The 15,062-nt window shown below is 46.0% G+C and overlaps 1 protein-coding gene across 2 annotated transcripts in view; it reads left to right on the forward strand.

The window, feature by feature from the left end:
- Positions 1 to 15,062, forward strand: part of gng12a (G protein subunit gamma 12a) — a 60,740-nt gene that overhangs the window by 26,434 nt on the left and 19,244 nt on the right.

Below are 15,062 nucleotides of genomic sequence, written 5' to 3' on the forward strand. Positions count from 1 at the left end.
ATTGTGGGTAATTTGTGGGTCCTTGGTCAGGCCTACTCAGTGGCCTTGTGGTTATGGCACCTGCCCTGAGTTTGGAAGGTTATGAGTTCAATCCCTGGCAGAGTCATATTAAAGATGTTAAAAAAATGGGCCCTGAGGAGTCTTTGCTTGACACTGAGCATTAAGGAGACTCCTCAGGGCCCATTTTGTTTTAACATCACAGGCCCTGTGCTAGCATACTGTCCAGAGAGTGTACTTGTACATCAAGCTCCTGGCTTATGAGCTGTTTCAGCTCGTGCAAGGCTGCTTATGTTCAGGCCTGGGATGGTTTTCAGCATTCTGTGTCTAAGGTAAGAACTGAAATGGAGGTTTGTGTGAGAGAAGGGACACTACCCTTTGTGCTCATTGGGCCCCAAAGTTGTCTCTTGTTCTGTGAGGCACAGAGGTGTCAGAGATGCAGACACTGATGTCCATCTCATCCTACACAAGTCAGGCTCTGCATTGACATTCAGCCACATTCAAAGTGCACAAAACTTTATTTGCAACTCATTAACAGCCTAATAGAGTCCACTCTGCTGCCTTTGAGTGTGCTAGTACACCTTATATTGGCCCAGTGTTAGTAAGTAGACACTCACTTTCTGTGAAGGTGACCATCTTTAAACAAAACTTGCTCCATCTTTATGGTAGTGTGAAAGGTGCAGCCTTGACCACAGCCTCATGTAGTGGTGCAGAGAACAGACAAGAGCAAAGGGTTAGGGGATGTAAAGGGCATCATTGTGACAGATATCAGGGTGGTCTCTCCAGGAAGTGACCTCAGTTTGACCCCATGTTGTCCACCCCCACTCCCTTGAATCCCTGGCATCACCACAACAGGAGGGGGGTGGGGGGGGGGGGTGTTAGGAGTTTAGGTAAGGCCTTTAGGTTGGATAGGAAGGATGTGGTGGTCTGGAAGGGCGATACAAAAGGGAAACATTAGGTACACATAAAAAAAAAACGATGCATGAAATCCTAGTAGTGCCAGGTGAATATGGGCTTAACATGAACTATAAACTGAGGAATACCAACATAATTAGAACAAAGGAGCCATAGCGTTTAGCGTTAATAGTAAACTGAGGGCATGGCATGTAGCCAGGTGCACAGTGTTTCCTCCGCCTTGTTAAGAAGCAGTGCGGCTTGGTTGGGTTGTGTTTCGGAGGACGCATGGCTTTCATCTCTCCCGAGCCCGTACGGGAGTTGTAGCGATGAGACAAGATACAAATTTCATTGGATACCATGAAATTGGGGAGAAAAGGGGGTAAAAAAAAACTTGAAACATTGTGTTGCATGACAAAACTGCAGTGGCCTGTCAGTGTCCCCTTTCTCTTTCTTCCCCCTCGCTCATGTCTGAAAAGCAAATCCAAAAGGGTTGTTGAAGCCTTCATCTTCCTTCCTCTGTGTCTCTTGTCCTCCATCTCAATGTCGGAAAAGCTTGTTTTCTATAATTCTGTAATATCTGTGTGATTTTGAGCAGGTGATGATACATTGTTGGAAACGTCATGTGAAATCCACTTGAAAATGTCTTGAAGTCTTGACACATTGGTTGGCATTCCTAGGCCTACATTCTTGTTCTGTTACATTCTTCTCCTTTCACTCTCTGTTTTCCCTTAGTCAGATGTTACTGGGTTGAACTCTCATGACCTGGCCCTGCCCATTCCCGCTCTTAGATTCAAACAGTCCCTGACCTTTCCTTGAACCTGTCATAAAATCATAAAATCAGAAACATGCCTTTAGCGTAGCAGCTGTGTAGTATCATATGAATACAAATGCAATGATGACATGATGTTGCAGCAAATGCAATAGGGCTGCTCTTATATTACATTTCTACCTTTTCTTCATTGTGTTGACTTTGTCAGTGTTTCGCCTAGACGTTTGCATAGAGGCAAAGGCCCCTGAAGCAACTTTCATGGCTGCCATGCCAATAACCCAATTGTATATTTTTTTTAATAGGTGGGGGAAACTGTAATGGTAGGGGAAACACTTCTTGGAGTGACACTGTTTTCATGTTACACTAATAACTGGGGATTTACATTGATTAGGTCACAGTACACGCATGTCCTACAGGAACTCTTGAGTTATGACTGACTCTTTCCTTTCATGGGATCCTCCTTGAACAATCCCTTTGCCAGTTAGAGCATGGCGCTACAATGTATATTGTTACGGGCTCCTGACCAATTTTTTTTTTTTTTTTTTTTTTGCGCTGCTCTTCATGATACACTATGCAGAAATCGCGCCGCCATTTCTTGGCTGCTACAATTCTAATAATTTACCTAATTTCAGTTTGTGTGACAACTAGCAAGTATAGTGTAGAGAATCATTGTACCATTTACACCGTTGTGAAATATCTTTTCCATAACCATGAAATATTGTATTTTCAACTGTTTGAAGCTGGTGTACAAACCCGAATGTATAAGAAAATAGAACTTAAGAACGGGAAGCATAGAAATAGAGCACATAGAACAGATCTACCGCTTCTTAGACTTAAGTCACATTTCTATGTGAATTTGGTTGGGTTTTGCCCAATAAGTTACATATTGCAGCTTAAACTTTTTTTGTACGTAATGTTGCCGCCATCGTTTCCTGTGACTAAAAAACAGCGATCACTTACCTTGATTTGGATGAAGATTTCTACCTCATTGAGTCAGAGGCTCAGGACATACTGCTCAACCTGGATAAGGCCCTAATCCCCGAGACTCGAAAAAGAAAAAGGCGGCATAATAGAGGCCGACGCGCGGGCACCCTGACGAAACTACGTCGGCGCTAACATAAGCCGCCTCTACCCTCCGTTCTATTGACAAAAGTACAATCACTGAAGAACATACTGGACGAGCTCCGTTCGAGACTATCCTCTCGACGGGACCCGAAGAAGTGTAATATCCTATGTTTCTCGGAGTCATCGCTGACCAAGGACATGGATAATAATAATAATAATACAGTACATCTAGCTGGTTTTCTATGCACCAGCAGGACAGAATGGCAGTTTCGGGTAAGCTCAAAGGAGGAGGTGTGTGTCTTTTTGTTAACAACAGCTGCTGCATGATCTTTAATATTAAGGAAAGCTTGAGGTCCTGCTAACTTGAGTTAGAATACCTTATTATAAACTGAAGACCATACTATTTACCAAGAGAGTTTATCTATATTTTTCGTAGCTGTCTATTTACCACCACAAACCCATGCTGGCACTAAGACCACAAAAATATCCAGAAGCGGCATTCCTGGTGGCCGGTGATTTTAATACAGGAAAAACAAAATTAATTTGACCTAATTTCTACCAGCATGTCACCTGTGCAACTAGAGGCAAAATAAACTCTAGAACACACACACACACATACACACATACATACATACATACATACATACATACATACATACACACACAGAAATAAATACAAAACTCTCCCTTGCCCTCTATTTGGGAAATCTGACCATAACTCTATCCTACTGATTCTCGCTTACAAGCAAAAACTCAAACAGGAAGTACCAGTGACGTGCTCAATACGAAAGTGGTCCAATGAAGTGGATGCTAAGCTACAGGACTGTTTTGCTAGAACAGATTGGAATATGTTCCGGGATTCATCCGATTAATCCGCATTAATGAGTTTAATCAGTCACCTGCTTCATTAATAAGTGCATTGACGACGATGTCCCCACAGTGATTGCATGTACATATCCCAACCAGAAGCCATGGATTACAGGTAACATCCGCACTGAGCTAAAGGCAAGAGCTGCCACTTTCAAAGAGCGGGACACTAATCCGGATGCTAATCCGGATTCCGCCACGCTTTTCGACAAACCATCAAACAGACAAAGGGTCAATACAGGACTAAGATCGAATCCTACTGCACCGGCTCTGACGCTCGTCGGGTGTGTTAGAGCCTGCAAACTTTCACAGATTACAAAGGGAAACCCAGCCACGAGCAGCCCAGTGATTGGAATTTACGAGACGAGCTAAATGCCTTCTATGCTCACTTTTCGAGGCAAGCAACACTGAACCATGCATGAGAGCACCAGATTTTCTGGAAGACTGTGTGATCACTCTCTCCGTAGCCAATGTGAGTGAGACCTTAAAAACAGGTTAGCATTCACAAGGCCTCAGGGCCAGACGGATTACCAGGGTGCATACTCAGAGCATGCGCTGACCAGCTGGCAAGCTTCTTCACTGATATTTTCAACCTCTCCCTGACCCAGTCTGTAATACATATGTTTCAAGTAGACCACCATAGTATCTGTGCCCAAGAACGCAAAGGTAACCTGTCTAAATGATGATCACCCGGTAGCACTCACATTTGTAGCCATGAAATGGCTTTAAAAGGCTGGTTTTGGCTCACTTCAACACCATCCTCCTAGACACCTTGGACCCACTCCAATTCGCTTACCGCCCCAACAGATCCACAGAGGACGCAATCTCTATTGCACAAGAGGAACACCTATGTAAGAATGCTGTTCATTGACTCCAACTCAGCGTTTAACACCATAGTGCCCTCCAAGCTCCTTACTAAACTATGGACCCTGGGACTGAACACCTTCTGCAACTGGATCCTGGACTTCCTGATGGGCCGCCCCCCAGTTGATAAGGGTAGGCAATAACACATCTTCCACGCTGACCCTCAACACCGGGGCCCCTCAGGGGTGCGTGCTTCATCCCCTCCTGTACTCCCTGTTCCCGCATGACTGTGTGGCCGACAAGATTTGGCATGGGCCCTCAGATTCTCAGAAGGTTATACAGCTGCACCGTTGAGAGCATCTTGACTGGCTGCATTCCGCATTCTGGTATGGCAAATGCTTGGCATCCTACCACAATGCACTACAGAGGGTAATGCGTACGGCCCAGTACATCACTGGGGCCGAGCTCCCTGCCATCCTGGACTAGACACCAGGCGGTGTCAGAGGAAGGCCCTAAAAATTGTCATGGCAAGTGGTACCAATGCACGAAGTCTGGAACCAACCGTACCCTGAAAAGCTTCTGCCCCCAAGCCATAAGACCGGTAAATAATAAATAGCTACCCAGACTGTCTGCATTGAATGTTTTTGCACCAACTTTTTTGACACATTACATACACTGTTACTACTTTTGATTATTTATTCCTAGTCATATGTAAACTGAACAAAAATATAAACGCAACATGTAAAGTGTTGGCCCCATATTTCATGAGCTGAAATAAAAGGTCGCTAAAAATGTTCCATATGCACAAAAAGCTTATTTCTCTCAAATATTTTGCACAAATGTGTTTACATCCCTGTTTAGTGAGCATTTCTCCTTTGCCAAGATGATCCATCCACCGAAGAGGTATGGCATATCATGAAGCTGATTGAACAGCATGATAATTACACAGGTGCACCATGTACTGGGGACAATATAAGGCCAAATTAAAATACCCAAATAAAAATTCTCTAAAATGTGCAGTTTTGTCACAACATAATGCCACAGATGTCTCAAGTTTTGAGGGAGCATGAAATTAGCACGCTAACTGCAGGAATGTCCACTGGAGCTGTTGCTAGAGAATTGAATGTTAGTTTCTCAACCATAAGTTGCCTCCAACGTAATTTCAGAATTTGGCAGTACATCCAACCGGCCTCACAACTGCAGACCACGTGTAATCACGCCAGCCCAAGACCTCCACATCCGGCTTCTTTACCTGCGGAATCGTCTGAGACTAGCCCCCTGGACAGCTGCACAACCCAATAATTTCTGCACAAACTGTCAGAAACCATCTCAGGGATGCTCATCCGCGTGCTCGTCGCCCTCATTAGGCTCTTGACCTGACTGCAGTTCGGTGTCATAACCAACTTCAGTAGGGTATATGCTAACCTTTGATGGCCACTGGTACGCTGGAGAGGTGTGGTCTTTTACGGGTGAATCCCAGTTTCAACTATACCGAGCAGATGGCAGACAGTGTGTATGGCGTCGTGTTGGCGAGCGGTTTGCTGTGACCAAAGTATTCCCAGTCATGTGAAATCCATAGATGAGGGCCTAATACATTTATTTGAATTGACTGATTTCCTTATATGAACTGTAACTCAATAAAATCTTTAAAGTTGTTGCAAGTTCTGTTTTATATTTTTAGATACAAAAGTATCTGGACACCCCTTCAAATTTGTGGAATTTGTGGAGGTGTATAAAATTGAGCACACAGGCATGCAATCTCCATAGACAAACATTGGCAGTAGAATGGCCTTACTGAAGAGCTCAGTGACTTTCAACATGGCACTGTCATAGGATTTCCAACAAGTCAGTTCGTCAAATTTCTGCCCTGCTAGAGCTTCCCCGGTCAACTGTTTGTGCTGTTATTGTGAAGTGAAAACATCTAGGAGCAACAATGTCCCAGCCACAAAGTGGTGGGCCACACAATCTCACAGATCGGGACTGCCGAGTCCTGGAGCACGTAGCGCATAAATATTGTCTGTCCTCAGTTGCAACACTCACCACCGAGTTCCAAACTGCTTCTGGAAGCAACGTCAGCACAATAACTGTTCGTCGGGAGCTTCATGAAATGGATTTCCATGGCAGAGCAGCCGCACACAAACCTAAGTTCACCATGCGCAATGTCAAGCGTCGGCTGGAGTGGTGTAAATCTTGCCGACATTGGGCTCTGGAGCAATGAAAACACGTTCTCTGGAGTGATGAATCACGTGTCACCATCTGGCAACCCGACGGCCGAATCTGGGTATAGCGGATGTCATGAGAACGCTACCTGTCCGAATGCATAGTGCTAACTGTAAAGTTTGGTGGAGGAATAATAATGGTATGGGGTTGTTTTTTATGGTTTGTGCTAGGCCCCTTAGTTCCAGTGAAGGGAAATCTTAACGCTACAGCATACAATGACATTCTAGATGATTCTGCGCTTCCAACTTTGTGGCGCCAGAGGGCGGCAGAGACGGCCCTAGAGACTATTATTACACTCAGGTGTTTTCTATTTCCTTATTATGATTTCCCCCTTTAAAAGAGGTGTGTTTTCTGTTCTTTCTGCAAAAGCTTGATTTCGGTCGCCCTGTGTGGTCGTCCCCTGAGTGAGTTTCTAGTTCTGGTGTTTGTTGTGTTCTCCTGTGTTACTGTGATCCGTATGTTATCTTTTCTCAGTAAAGTATTACATTTACCCTTAATCATTGATTCCTTGTCTGGTCCATTCTCTGTACCTGGGTTCAACTTCACCATGTCAAGGTTCATACAGAAGTGGTTTGTTGAGATTGTGTGGGTGAACTTGACTGTCGCTAACTTCAACTCCATCGAAACACCTTTGGAATGAATTGGTACGCCGACTGCGAGCCAGGCCTAATCGCCCAACATCAGTGCCCGACCGCACGAGCCAGTCCCCGCAGCAATGTTCCAACATCCAGTAGAAAGCCTTCACAGAAGAGTTAAGCTGTTATAGCAGCAGAGGAGGGACCAACTCCATATTAATGCCCATGATTTTGGAATGAGATGTTTGACTTGCAGGTGTCCACATACCTTTAGTCATGTAGTGCATCTGCCTCAATTACCTTGTACCCCTGCGCATCGACTCGGTACTGGTACCCTGTGCATATAGTCAAGTTATCATTACTCATTGTGTATTTAATATTACTTTTATTACGTGTTTTACTTTTCTATTTCTGTTTTCTTTCTCTCTGCATTGTGAAGGGCCTGTAAGTAAGCATTTCACTGTTAGTCTAAACCTGTTGTTTATAAAGCATGTGATGAATCACATTTGATTTAGAAGATTTGATGTGTGGAGGAAGGCTACCTGACTCAGAAAACTCCTCGCCTCCTATCACTTGTGTAATTCTTTCCAGCGTCCGCATGGAAGTTTTCTTTGTTCAGGCCCGCTTGAAGATGTCGACGCTGACAGATAATGGTGGATGATTCAGTCCTTTTCGATCTTCAGTACTTGAGTACGCACAGAGAGCCGAACCCTGTCTCGCTATTGTCAACGCACTTATTGAAATTGTTGCCTTTCTTCCTGCCTTTTTTGTTGTTGTCATTCCTTGAGTTTGTTGTAAAAGTGTATGAGATACTTTCCTTGTTTTAAAAAGTGTTGAAAGCAGCATCCCCTTTACTCCACACCTTTTAAAGCTAGGACTAGGAGGAAGCTTTACATACAGAACCTAACAGTCTAACGTTCTGTTAGTGTCAGTTCGTTGAGTGTCTCTTCTGCTTTGATCCTTGCCACTTCCAGTGGTTTCAGAACATGACAGTTGGCAGAAAACAGATATCTAGTCTGCCTAAAGAGTTGAACTCTGAGCTGCAGGGGCAAAGGTCAACATACTATTGACACAGATGTAGGATGTGCATGTGCTCAAACGTTCCTTGATTTAACGATGCCATTAACTCGTGGTGGCAGTGCTGTAGTTTGAGGCATGACACACGTGCACTCTCTCACACATGCATACTGCTCAAATGCACACACACATACTTACACAGCACACACGCATTCTGAAAATGTGTAAATAGGTAAATTCATTTGCTTCTTGCAGAGGAAATGGTGCCAACATGGAAATGTGTGCTTTTTGTTTTTGACCACCATTTGCCCTTTCATAGAGTGATGTTTGTTACTTTAGCACTTTTTTTTATCACCAGTGGTGTGCTTAGTGCATGTCTATTGATATTATAATGATTGTTCTTGGCAGAGGCTGCAGCTGATGTTGTCTCATAAAAGGTGATGTGGACAGGCTACACTCTCTCTCTTTCGTGTCCATCTGTAGTGAATGGTTTAATGGTTCCTTTATAAACGTGCTAAAATGATAATGCACAAGAGGCTGTGGCATATCATGAATTTGGCAGGGATTATGTTGTCAGGCAGAATGTTGTCACTAATTGAATGTTCCTGCTTGCTGATTGGCCAGGAGCGAAATATCAAAGACCCATATGGTGTGCTGATGTGCACTGAAGTCCTTTGTTGGCTAGCTCCTACTGTATTCCTGTCTGTCTTCTCCTCCCCTCTCAAACCTGTTCCAACTTTCTACTAAGCCAACTTCCTCTCAACATGGAAAATAAACCCAATTTTTATGACGCTCCCTTTGTTGTCCTCTGCTTGGTATGACGTGCGTATGCCATTATTCCTGTCCCTGCTCTCTCACCCCTAAACCTGCCCCGGATGGAGGGAGGAGGAGGGAGAGGGCGGAATGCAGGGTGCACCGTGGACCTTTAGCCTTGTAAAATGCCACCTACTCTCTTTGGAAACAGTAATGTAGTAATGTACATGAAGCTGGACTAGCTCTGGGAGTGGACAGAAAGAATACTTTGTTTATTGTTCCATACAGTCAGGGCTCTCTTGGGGCGAGAGATGGAGATTGGTGTTGAATTGTGAAGTATCACTCCGCCTGCATCATGAATAGCAGTATTCAGTAGAGGAGAGGCGAGAGCAAGAGGACACAATAGCTTTAAGTTTTATGGTGCTACTGTTGCTGGAGCAGATTTTGGCACAGAGCCTATGGCATCACACATACAGCTGCAGTGTTTGCTTTCCCCATCTGAACTCTATCTCTCTCTCTGCTCACTCTGTTTCAAACTCTCCCTCACTCTTTCTCTGCTTCTCTCTTTCTGTCTTCACACTTATTCTATTTTTCACAGTCTCTACTTTGTTCTCTCTCACCTCCACCTCACACTTTCCTTTCCCTCCCCTCTTTCTATCACTTCATCTCCTCTTCTCTCAAATTCCTCAGGTGTTATTTCTCCAGTCCTCACAACTTTCCCTGTTTTCAGGCATTGCCTTTGCCACTTGGCCACCGTGGCTCCTGCATGTCACCCTCTTGCGTCTGTGGTGACGTCTTAGAGACATTATCTCCCATAAAGCCTCTGTTTGTTTTGGCTGCCTGGGACCTGATAATGGCCCCATTACTGGAGAATTAGGGCCCCTGTGCACTTCGCTGGAAGACCCACTGTCTGGAATCTGGATCCTACCCAGCTGGCAACTCCTCCTGTTCCCTGCTTACTCCACGGTCGCTAGCCAGTGTTCCACTGGCCAGGCTATTTTTAGGACTGCTGCATGAGGTTATTGGTGCTTATGTTGTCATCTCATTGGCTGGGTTCCCTTTCAGTCAGTCAACTTTGGTACAACATACTGTGGGGAAGTCACACTGTCGCGACTTCGGTTGAAGGATCTACAATCAAGCTCGACAAGACCAATGAAAACTACGCCTCGTTGGTAGCCCCACCTTTCACAGGTGATAAGCGTGAGGCTCGGATTCATTCGTTCAGTTATTTCCGCTCTTCACCTCAGTGTGAACAGGAATGATTCACGCTACTAAAACAAACAATTGGAAAACTCGATGGTCTTATATTGCGCCAATTAAACTATCCCATAGTGGTAGAGCGTGCTCACTCCCTGGATGTTGTGTGCTGAAGTTTGTATTTGCTCCCTTATCAATAACAATTAGTTATTCTTCAATTTGCTGGAGGAATGAGTAAGCTGGCTAAGAAAACAACCGAGATGACGATGGCTAAGCCGGGTTCAGTGTCGAGAACATGCCCCCAGTTATGCTGTTATACTAGTTCTCTGAAAGATATCCACGATTCGTGTATAGTTTCTCTTACCTTGGAACACACTTAGGCGGCCCTCACTCTAACCAGACCATGGACGCATTGCCATGTACTGCTTGCAAACTCCCTGAAAAGACTAGCATTGTTGACGAAGCTTGGAGTTACCAATAGTGACTTTCCTTTTTCCGGATGTCTGTGCCTTGGCTGGGACCGAGGTGCAGGAAGCCACGAGGGACTTGGGGCAATGTTCAGAACAGGTGGAACTAGCATCCCAGCAGGGAGATAGTGACCCGGCTAGTTAAATACAGGGCCCGGGTTCGGGAGACGACTTGGTGTCTCTGGACAGCTCCGGGGGTTTCTCGGGTGATGAAGAGCTTAGTTCCGGGGCAGCCTCATCATCACGCTACGGGATATGGAGGGGGCAGGGCTGGTGCACACGCCTCCGGTATATGGCAAGCTATCTGGTTACCTAGCCCTCTACCTAGCCCATAGCAATGCATATTCTATGCTCCCTAACAAGCACTGTCACTTTTCGGCTGCTCAGCTGGATAAGGTGTATCGTGCAGAGGGGGTGGCTGCTCGATCACTGTCATCTGTCACTGTGCTGCAGGTTTACCAGACAGAATTGCTGGAGGAGCTGGGCACGGCTTTGGCCACAGGTAAGCCCCACACAGAGCTCCTGGATGAGATCCATTCTGCGCATGTCCTAGTGCACCGCTCTGGCGCTCGGGAAGAGCATGGGTGCTACTGTGGTGGCACAGCATCATCATTGGCTGACACTTTCGGAGGTGCCATAGAGGGACAGACATATGTAGCACGATTAGCCGATTGCTCCCAGTGGGTTGTTCGGCCCTGGAGGCTATGCAAGTAAAAAATAAGCAGTTAGAGGCGTTGCCCGCTTTTCTCCCTCGGTGGTCCTTTGGATGCCGGGGAGGGGCACCTTCCAGAAGGCCGACAGGCAGAGCTCCGCCGGCCAATCGGGATACATCACTGATGGTCGAAGCCCCTGAATCCAGAGTGGATGAGGCTTCAGGCAAACGTTTGCATCTAAAATGTTTCAACCCAATTGTTTTCGAGTTCAACATGTGAGTTAAATAAAACATTTCCCCAGACACAAGGTTATAGAGAATGGTGCCGATTTTAAAAAAAATATACATTTAAATGATTTCTCACAGTCCACGAGTGGGCATCATGCCCCCTCAGATTTCACTTTATGGGAGACTCACTGCCTGCTCCGACCAATGGCGCGCATGTGTAGTGTCGCCCTGGGTAATGCAAACAATGATGTCGGGTTGGAGGCTACAATTCAGGATGGCTGGTACAGTCTGTATTTCCTGGTTCCCAAAAGGGACGTGGTTTTGCGCCCCATTCTAGATATGCATGCCCTGAACAAGCATCTCAGAGTTTGTAAGTTTAAAATGCGCACAAACCGGAGGCTGTTACGGTCCATGTGTCCTGGCGATTGGTTCACCACCTTCGACCTAAAGGATGCGTACATTCCTGTACCCAAGTCACATAAAGTTCCTGAGGTTCCATTACGAAGTGATAGCTTGTCCCTATCGCCTCGTGTCTTTTCAAAGGTGGTGGAGGAGTCTCTGGCACCTATGAAGGGCCAGGATCTGAGTGTGTCTGGATGATTGGCTGAGAGCAGCAGAGTCAAGGGAACAAGCAGTGTTACACACATCCAGGCTGGTGTTCCATGTTCAGTCTCTAGGTATTATTGTAAACCAGCTGTCTAACCCCATTGCAGCGCTTTCCATTCCTGCGTCTCAAGAAAGACTTATGCGTAAACCACGCTTTTCTATGAACGGACAGTGTGTCCGGTTTCCAGCTCTGCTTTGCACAATTTTGGTTGGGACGCACAGTAAGTTTTTGCAGGTTCCTGCTTCTACTGGGGATGATGGCCTTCCCCTGGGTCTGTTATTGATGTGGCTGTTCCAGTGTTGGGGTGTTAACAACATGCTTGGATGCATCTCACCACCTAAACCGGTTGATTTCAGGTGTCCCCGACATGTCTTCGGTAATGGCCTAGTGGAGGGATCCCTGGCTACTGTCTCAAAGGGTTCTCATTGGCCAGGTGTTGTCCTGCAAGGTGGTCATGACAGATGTGTCCCCCTAAGGCTGAGGTATGCTGTTCGAGGGTTACTCAATTCGGGGAGTATGGACGTACCATCAACAAGCAGGAGGGGACTCGGTCCCTCCCCCTTCTCACCTTGGCTCACTTCCCATTGCTGTTGCTGTGGAGCAGTGTGCATTTCCTCTCAATTCGATCAATGCATGTTCCTGGTTGGCTCTACTTGGGTATGGATCTGCTATCTGCGGGGGGTTGGTATCTTTCTCAGCAGTGGAGGCTACACCCCTGAGTAGATGCCCAGATATGGAGAAGGTTCGGCAGGGCCGACATAGATCTTTACGCATAGCGAGAAGACATGCAGTGTCATCTATTTTCCTCAATGAAGGACCCGAGTGCCCGGTTGGGAAAGTACACTCTGGTTCACCAGTTGCCTCGGACCCTCTACTCATTTCTGCCAATGGTTCTTGTTCAGCCCACATTGTAAAGGGTGCACCGGGAGGGCTTGTCATTGATTCTTGCAGCTTCCTGTTCAGAGATCATTTGCATTTTAGATGGGGACCCGTGGCAACTTCAATTGTGCAGGGACCTGTTGCCCCAGGCGCACTGGCAGGTTTGGCACGCAAGGCCAGAGATTTGGTTCCTATGGGCCCCGAGAGGGCCAGTCTGATGGCTAGAAGTTTACCTCACAATGTTATGCTACCATTCAGTCTGCAAAGGCACCCTCCAGAAGAGGGCTGTCTCCAAATAAGTGGCACGCATTTGAACTCTCGTGACAAGATAAAGGATTTGAACCTTGAGTTCAGTGCTCTGAGAGGGGCATCCTATGTTCCTACAGGAGCTTTTCGAGCAGGGTGGGAATTCTCCACACTAAAAGTGTACATGGCCTCTATCTCATCCTTTCATGTGGGAGTTTACAGAGTCTCACCGGGGGCTCACACCCTGGTTGTGTGATTCCTGAAAGGTGTACAACGTTTCAGACCGGTCTTTAAACCTATTGCGCCCACAAGGGATTTGGCTGGTTTTGGAGGCACTGTGTGCAGGTCCCTTTGAGCCTCTGGAGTTGGTTGCATCTGACGATCCTCCCCTACAAAACCTCCATGCTCATGGCTTTGGCCTCGGCTAAACGTGTTGGGGACATCCACGCGTTGTCCGTACACCCTTCCTGTACTCAGTTCGCCCCGGGCCACTCTAAGGTGATGTTGCGTCCAAATGCGGCCTTTGCACCAAAAGTCATGGCTATGTCCTACACGTCCTTCGTTTTTGAGCTATTTCCCTTTTCACCTCCTCCTTTTTCTTCAGAAGAGCAACAAAGGTTACATGCCTTGTGTCCGGTGCGAGCCTTACGCACGTACGTTGAACAGACACAGGATATCCGGTTGTGTGACCAGCCTTTTGTCTGTTTTGCTAATCCAGCTCGGAGAGGCTGCTCTCTAAGCAGCATCTCCCCCACTGGATTGTGGCCGCTTGCTGCTATCTCCCTGGCATATAGCAGCAAGCGGCAAGTGTTACCTAGTGGTGTACGCACCCACTCCACCAGGGGTCTGGGACACCGCCAGTGATGCGGAGACTCACTTTTTCACTTTAAAATGTATGCCAAGCAAAAACCATTGAATGCAAAGTTTAACAAATCATACACCTATATGCAGAAGTCTACTTTCAACAATTGCAGTTAAGTACAATGAAATGCCTTCCTTGCAAGCTCAAAACCCAAGAACTGCAGTTATAATAACAATATAATGTAAAAAATAACAAGGTAGAACAAAAACACAAGAAATATAAATAAGAAGAACACAAGAAAGTATGTAAGCATACCACAGGGCATTCAAAAGTATTCAGACCCCTTCACTTTTCCAAATGTTACATTACAGCCTTATTCTAAAATGTATTAAATTGTTTTTATTCCTCATCAATCTACACACAATACCCCATAATGACAAAGCAAAAACAGGTTGTTAGAAAGGTTTGCAAAAACTCAAATGGAAATATGACATTTACATAAGTATTCAGACCCTTTACTCAGTACTTTGGTGAAGCACCTTTAGCAGCGATTACAGCCTTGAGTCTTCTTGTGTATGACGCTACAAGCTTGGCACACCTGTGGTGTGGAGTTTCTCTCATTGTTCTCTGCAGATTCTCTCAAGCTCTGTCAGGTTGGATGGGGAGCGTCCCTGCACAGCTATTTTCAGATCTCTCCAGAGATGTTCGATCAGGTTCATGTCCGGAATCTGCCTGGGCCACTCAAGGACATTCAGAGACTTGTCCCAAAGCTACTCCTGCGTTGTCTTGGCTGTGGGCTTAGGGACGTTGTCCTATTGGAAGGTGAACCTTCGCCCCAGTCTGAGGTCCTGATCACTCTGGAGCAGATTTCATCAAGGATCTCTCTCTACTTTGCGACGTTCATCTTATCGATCCTGACTAGTCTGCCAGTCCCTGCAGCTGAAAAATCACCACAGCATGATGCTACCATCACCATGCTTCACTGTAGGGATAGTATTGGCCAGGTGATGAGTGGTGTCA

The sequence above is a fragment of the Oncorhynchus mykiss genome, chromosome 8 (genome assembly GCF_057628025.1).
Source record: "Oncorhynchus mykiss isolate SJ-2025 chromosome 8, ASM5762802v1, whole genome shotgun sequence".
Lineage (NCBI taxonomy): Eukaryota > Metazoa > Chordata > Actinopteri > Salmoniformes > Salmonidae > Oncorhynchus > Oncorhynchus mykiss.